Below are 7,722 nucleotides of genomic sequence, written 5' to 3'. Positions count from 1 at the left end.
AATGGAAAGAAAGGACTAATATAAAAGGGGAAATTTAAAAAATCAAGTTGAGATACAGAAACATGTGTGTGAGTTAATAACAAGGATTGGGAGGACAATGAGGGGAAGGAGGTTAGCAAAAGTGAGTAGATGAGATGACAGAGGAGAAAATTAAGACAATATAGAAGAAGTAAGTGCAGAAGAGAGTAGACCTGGACAAGGATGTGAACAGGGAGCAGAATTTTTTTGTTGTTGAAAATTCAATTTGATAAAAGACAAACAGTTAAGTAAGCCACACAGACAGTCACACTTATTATTTGCGACATCTCTAGGTGTTAGATGTTGTTACTAATTTATTCAAGGGTAAATAGAAGCTTATGAAGCCCAGTTACCCATGGCCTGGAAACAGCAGTCCAGGAAGCTGAGATCTGGATTACACGAGAATTCTTTTTCATTTGCCCTTTACATCAGGAGCAGGGACTGCTGTGTTTATTTGAAGATAAGAGTCAGAAAATTCTATTACCAAAAAGCATGGAGTAAGATTTTCTGTGTCTCCACTCGAAGCACCAGAAATAGCACACATAGTGATTTTGTGAGAGATACATGTAATATCCATCTCGGAAACCTCCTTCTTCTTTATCCTCTATCTTTATTTGATCACCAAACATTATTGATTTTATCTCGTAAGCTGTTTTGCAATTCGCCCACCTCTCTCTACCTTACTTGCAATGTAGCTTTGGCACATGTTAGTGTTTTGTTTCTGGCTGCTCTGGTGCCCTCCTGAGTGTCCTACACCAGCTACTTTTCCCTTTTCATTGGTTTCTTATACTCTGGTGTAGGATTTCTACAAGACTCTCCCTTACATTCTGCTTTCAGAAGAAAATGTGAAATAGAATGTAATCTACCTTAGCGCTCCATCCCTCTGTGATTACATCACCATCTTTCAGTGACACAGAAGAGCTGTTCCTGAGGCGGCTGTGTCAACTCTACACTTGCTGCCCTTTCTTCTGGTATGTCTCCCACTGACTTCAGGTCTGATGCTGGAACACGATGGTGTTTTGTTCAGTCTGCTATTTTCCTTAAACATTCTCCAGTCCTACCTGGATTACCATCCTTTTCTTGTTCAACATACCCTTTGTGTCCCTCAGACCTCAGGTAAAATGTGATCTCAGAATTCTACCTTCATCTCCAGGACAAAAGTTCCATTTTTATAGACTATTATCATGCTCTATGCTGTTTCTCTGTTTTCATTGTTTATACCAAGAACTTGTATCCAACAGTGTAGTCAGTGACTAGTTGTTTAATTAGCCACACATGATTAGAAATTTAGGCTGCATTTCAGGCCTAGCACCTCATTCACTAATGTACACTGTTGAGGCACAGGAATTTGTCCCTCTAAATTTGTTCTGTGCAAGGTTGTAATACATAATTTAATTAACAAGATCCAGTTTATAAGTATGATCATTATTAAATAGATATTTTTGAAAATAGTTAAACATTTTACACTAGTTCTACAGAGTCAAATTCTAGTTTTTAGAAAGGTCAGAGGGATCAATCAATATGTAATCATGGACCACTGCAATAGTAAATAATCATTTTAGTGTGTTAAAGGTTACTGCTGTCAGACACATGACAATTATGACAATCACCCAAAAGAACCATTGCTGCATGCTTGAAAAGGCTATACACAGAAAAGCAGACCTGTTAATACACTGCACATCACTCCTGTCATTTTCCAGTCTTTGTGATACTCTTACTCACATACTGAGCCATATTTGGATTCCCTTCTGTTATTAAGAAGTTAAGCTATCTATATTGCAGGGTCTCTTCCCATTCTTACAATCAAATTTTACCCCAGATCTGTCTATCACATCAAGTATAATTCTACATGAAAGATATATAATGAAAAACTGACCCTTGCCCTTCATTACCCCCCTTCACGTCCAGTTTGCTCATGTAGATCTCATCCATTTCTCTGTCATTGGGAGATCCCTGTGTCTTTCTTAGGGTCCTCTTTACTAGGTAGCCTCCCTGGAGTTGTGAGTTGCAGTCTAGTCATCCTTTGCTTTACATCTAGTATCCACCTATGAGTGAGTACATACCATGTTTGTGTTTCTGAGTCTGGGTTACGTCACTCAGGATGATTTTTTCTAGATCCATCGATTTGTCTGCAAACCTCATGATGTCATTGTTTTTCTCTGCTGAGTAGTATTCCATTGTGTATATGTACCACATTTTATTTATCCATTCTTCAGTTGAAGGGCATCTAGGTTGTTTCCAGGTTCTGGCTAGGGTCAGGGGAAAGAGAGCTTAGGGGAGCGGGAGATCCCAGATGGATCAAGAACAGAGAGGGAGAACAAGGAAAAGGAGACCATGATAAATGAAGACCCCATGGGAATAGGAAGAAGCAAAGTGCTAGAGAGGTCCCCAGAAATCCACAAAGATTACTGGCAATGGTTGAGAGAAAGCCCGAACTGACCTACTCTGGTGATCTGATGGCCGAACATCCTAACTGTCATGATAGAACTCTCATCCAGTGACTGATGGAAGCAGATGCAGAGATCCACGGCCAAGCCCCAGTTGGAGCTCCAGGAGTCCAATCAGCGAGAGAGAGAGAGAGAGAGAGAGAGAGAGAGAGAGAGAGAGAGAGAGAGAGAGAGAGAGAGAGAGGAGGGATTATATGAGCAAGAGATATTGAGACCATGATTGGAAAAAGCACAGGGACAAATAGCCAAACTAGTGGAAACACATGAACTATGAACCAATAGCTGAGGAGCCCCCATGGAACTGGATCAGGCCCTCTGGATAAGTGAGACAGTCCATTAGCTTGAACTATTTAGGAGGCCCCCAGGCAGTAGGACCAGGACCTGTCCTTAGTGTATGAGCTGGCTCTTTGAAACCTAGGGCCTATGCTGGGGCACTTTGCTCAGCCTAGGTGAAGGGAGGAGGGGCCTGGACCTGCCTCAAATGAATCTGCCAAGCTGATCTAAATCATCAGGGGAGTCCTTGCCTTGGAGGAGGTGGGAATGAGGGGTGGATTGGGGGGAGGGCAGGGGGGTTGAGAGGAGGGAGGATAGGGGAATCCATAGCTGATATATAAAATTAAATTAATTACAAAATTAAAAAAAAGAAAAACTGATATAACATAGTATATTATGAGGAAAGAAGGCTGAACTAAGTCATATATATTGAGTATATAAGAAACTGATAACATGGCATTAATTAGAAAAAAATTAAGCTGGGGACTTAAAATGTTTGTTTCAGTATCAAATGGGCTAAGATTTGAATCTGTGAGAGTCTATTTTCTAATATATATATAGTGATATAGTAGTGATAGTAATGGTATACATGGAGAACTGAATAGATGACAGCCATTAGTATCATTAACCTGGAAGTACTTGGCCTACCACCACAGGTCAATTCAGGGAATGCTTTTCTGATACGTAAGGTATCAACAGCAGATGCACTACATTTTGACAGAAGATTAACAAAAAACATTGAAGAGGTAAAAAAAAAAAAAAGGACTGGGTTGATTCTACATATAAAGTATCCTTTTTGAAAATGCATGGAATCTTTTTGAAAATGGTGTTGTTAATAAGTCTGTTGAGCTTTGTGTAAAACCCACATGATTTATGCCCAGAAACTACAGCATAAACCCTCTTCTGTCTGTTCAGATCAGCAAGTGGGCAAACAGATTTATCTCCACTTGCCCTGGAATGTCATCCATTTTTAATTCCATTTTCTATTCCTGCTGTGCACATCACCCCTTATTTAAAAATTTTGACAAAGTAATTTACTAAATGGAATAGTTTTTCACAATGAGAAAAATATCATTATTCATTAAAATAGTATATTATAGACTAAGACCAAGACTTCATTTATAGTTTCTTTGTTTATTATCTTTCTCTCAAAAGAATTTTAATCAAATTGGTGAATTTTTCTTTGATTCTTATGTAGTAGTTTGTATAATCTTTCAGTTACTATTTGTTGGCGTTGTTGTTCCTGCTTTTTAGAGATGTAAAAGTACCCTGTTTATATGCATTAGGGCCATTGTGATACCAAACACGAAACAATTTCCAAAGCTTGCTTTTTCCTGAGGAGATAGAACAATACAACCTCCAGAAAAGGTAGGGACACAATAAATCATCTGACATTCAAAAGTCCTGATTGCATATATGTATGAAATTTTGAAAGAACAAATAATCAATACAATTTTAAAAGCTCTAATTAAATATAGGGAATTTTATAATGGAATATTTATCAACAACAAAACCCTAGTATTTGAAGATGTTTGCTTATGTTCGGAGTTAGCTGTTAAAATTTTTAATTTTCTTTTGTCTCTGAGGTGTTGTCTAGTTGTCGGTATTTGTTTTGCCTGACAAGAAGCCATGTTCAGGGAAATTGTCAAGCTGAGAATTCTCTGTTTATCTATTTTTCTTCCACAGACATTAGAATGAAACTTATGTTTTTGAATATATATTCATTTACAATGGTCATAACATGCAACTGTTTACATTGTCATACACCAGGGATGGTTCTTAACAACTACATATAAAAATTATTCCACAATTCTAATATTAAAAGTAATCACACTGTATTTTAATCTGAGGAAGCTGAGGCCTTAAATCACTCTTGAGATACAGCCATGTTGATAACAACTTGAGATTTAGTCTTATCCCCAGGATATCCATCTTCCTGCTATGCACACTCTTTAGCACTTGAGCACCAAAGAGCTGTGAACAATGACCAAAAAATGTCATTCTGTGCTGCCAATAAATAGTTCTTTCTCAACTTTATCTTCCAGCAAAGTAAAAACAAAATGAAAAATAAGTTTGCAGGAAGAAAAGAAAGAAAGAGAAATACATTGGAGATGACAAACAGAAAGACCAGAAAGATTCCCACTTGGACACAGGAACAATATGAAAGCCTGGGGACTTAGGAAAAATAAAACAAAGCCTGCCTTTGACATGGATAGGAGGACCTGTTTCCAAGATATTCAGAAATTCTGAAGTTATATACTGCATTTTCCAGTGTCTGAAGAAACTGTGTGTCCTAAAGATTCAGTACCTTTAGGCTGACAATGGGCATCCTGAGGTTGCCTTCAGTGAAGTTTGAGCAGTAAGGTGGAGCAGTACTGGATGTGCAAAAGTGGCTGTGGATAGTCAGTTGCTGTTTAGCTTGGTTTGAGTGGAAAACGCCAAATGGTTAACATGATTAGAAATGCAAAGAGAACGGCCTAGTCCGAGGAAGAAGGGTCATGGTAGGTGGAAGGGAAAAACGACAACGGCTTCACAGGAAGACACTGCTCACCTTTAAATATGTGAAACTTCTCTCTTCTTCATTTCCTATTATACATGGACTTTTATATATAAAATTAAGATAATATGCTTGGGAGATAGCTCCACTAGTAAAATTCTTGCTTTGCAACTGTGACGATCTGAGTTCAATCCCCAGAACCCACATAAAAAGAGCTGGGATTGGTCATGTGGACTTGAAACTCCAGCAATGTAGCAGAGAAAAGAGGACTGCTGGGCTTTCAGGCCAGCGGTCTAATTGACTTAGCAAGTTCCAGGCCAGTGAAGAGTTTTTGTCTCAAAAATAAGTGGTGGATGGTGCTTTAAATTGACCTCTGACATCCACATGCATGTACATACACAAACATTCACACACATCCACACACACACACACTCTTCATAGTACTCACAAATTACACTTTTGGCCCTGAGAGTAGAACTGTCAAACTCTAAAAGGAGATAGTTCTATGTCATCAACGTGGGTAACAGCAGAATGTTGCCAGTTACATATTTAGCATAGAATGCTAAAGAACAGTCTATTATGGTGTGACAATCAGTTCTGAACAGTGACTAAAGGTGTGGTAATTACACTTATAAGAGCAACTCTGTCAGATTCTATATCTTGGCTGTTCCAACTGAAAAAAATATTATCTGCAAGACAGGAATAATAATGCATCAGGTTGTCATGAATGTGAATGCTTCAGGTTTGGATAAATGTGAACATATATTGTGGGCAGAGGCAAAAAGAAGTAATCACTTTACACTGCATCAGAGTACCTAGGAATAAAAATAATAAAGCCAACCATAAGCAAGTTACTTTCCAATTTAAAACATGGATTAAGAGAAGAGCAATGTAAATATACTGCTGTATTATAAACTATGATTGACAACTGAATACATGTATAAAATCACATTTACCTGAAAGTTGAATGATACTTTAAAGGGAGGAAAGTTTTCTTACCATGTTGACAAACTGTCAGTTACTGCCTTAGGCACTTTTAGCATGTTTCTTGGTACTAAGAGGATTATGCCCAAGAATTCCAGGTGTCCTCAGCCTGGGTCATCAATTCCTGACCTTTATCCTTCCAGCTGTATTACAAGTTACTGTTGTGTTCCCAGGACACCTTGAGCAGTCTTTCGAGAAGAGCTCATGTAATACAAACTAATAAAGATTGAAGAAGAAATTTCTGTCTAGCTCACAATATAGCATTTGAGTTAAAAATAAAACAAGTAACACAAAAATGATATTTTTCTTCATTGTATTCTACAAATTCAATGATATATTGCACCTAATAGCAAGGAAAATAGACTTCCTGTTTACATTTACAGTAATGTTTCCTGTGTATTCCCGTACGCATCATCCTTAACCTGGCTTTTGTGGAGGCTCTCTTTCTTTTCTTAGGCTGGTCTGCCAGCCAGCAGAAACCTAGCTCAATTTATAGGAGCTCTAATAATCTTTCCACCTACAGACTAGAGTTCACACATTAAGCATTTGTGATGCCTGTTTAATTTTTTTTTAAAAAAAAGTCTTCCCAGAGGAGAACCTAGACACACAACTTTACAGATAATAGATGTTCATTTGCTTAAAATCATAATAAAGAATGTATGTATGTGTAAGGGCAAAAATGATGGAGGGGGAGGGGTGAGGGTGGAAGCAGGAGATGGACAAGGACAGGAGGAAAGAAAGAGTGTTCTGAGATGGCATTAAGGATGTCCTCCAGTATTGCATGTTTCTGCCATGGTCTTTGCATCTCAAGCTCATAATTGCCTCCAAAATACTACAGTGTCAAAACATGTAACAGTGGCACATTGTCTCCTAAAATATTCTTCTAGAACTACTGTAGTCCAACAGAGACTTTACCCATACTCATAATGTGAGAGACGTGGTAGGCAGATGTGAAAACAGTTAATTTTAATTTTATAGGGAATAAATAGTTACAATATTCACCAAATTATTCAAATTAGTTAATTTCTTTTCAGTGAATTAAATATATTTATACTCTGGAAAAGAAAAAGGTTTTTGCAAAGACATCTCCATTCCATACTTGCATACAACATATGCTCACAGATCTCAATAACTGGATTTGAGCTTCTTTGATGAAGAAAGAAAATGATGGCATCTATTATGATAACATAAATGTCATATATTTGTCCCTTGCAAATTTATATCATTTAGGAGACTACTAGAAATAAGTGTAAAATGAAATAATATGAAATGTAACCCAGTGAAAACTTTAGTAGAACATATGTATGGTAGTAATTGAGAAACAAAAGTTTTATTAGGCAGAGAAAAAAAACATGAGCTATACATGCATGACAGCTGAAGCATTTTAAAGGCTGGAAACATCAGATTTATAAAACACCATATTCATACTGACAATATGTGTTCATATTATTAGGTAAATATTATAACTTCCATTGAGATATATTCCCTTCAGTTAAAATACAG

The sequence above is a fragment of the Peromyscus eremicus genome, chromosome 2 (genome assembly GCF_949786415.1).
Source record: "Peromyscus eremicus chromosome 2, PerEre_H2_v1, whole genome shotgun sequence".
In the NCBI taxonomy this organism is placed as follows: Eukaryota; Metazoa; Chordata; class Mammalia; order Rodentia; family Cricetidae; genus Peromyscus; species Peromyscus eremicus.
This window is presented reverse-complemented; position numbering follows the sequence as displayed.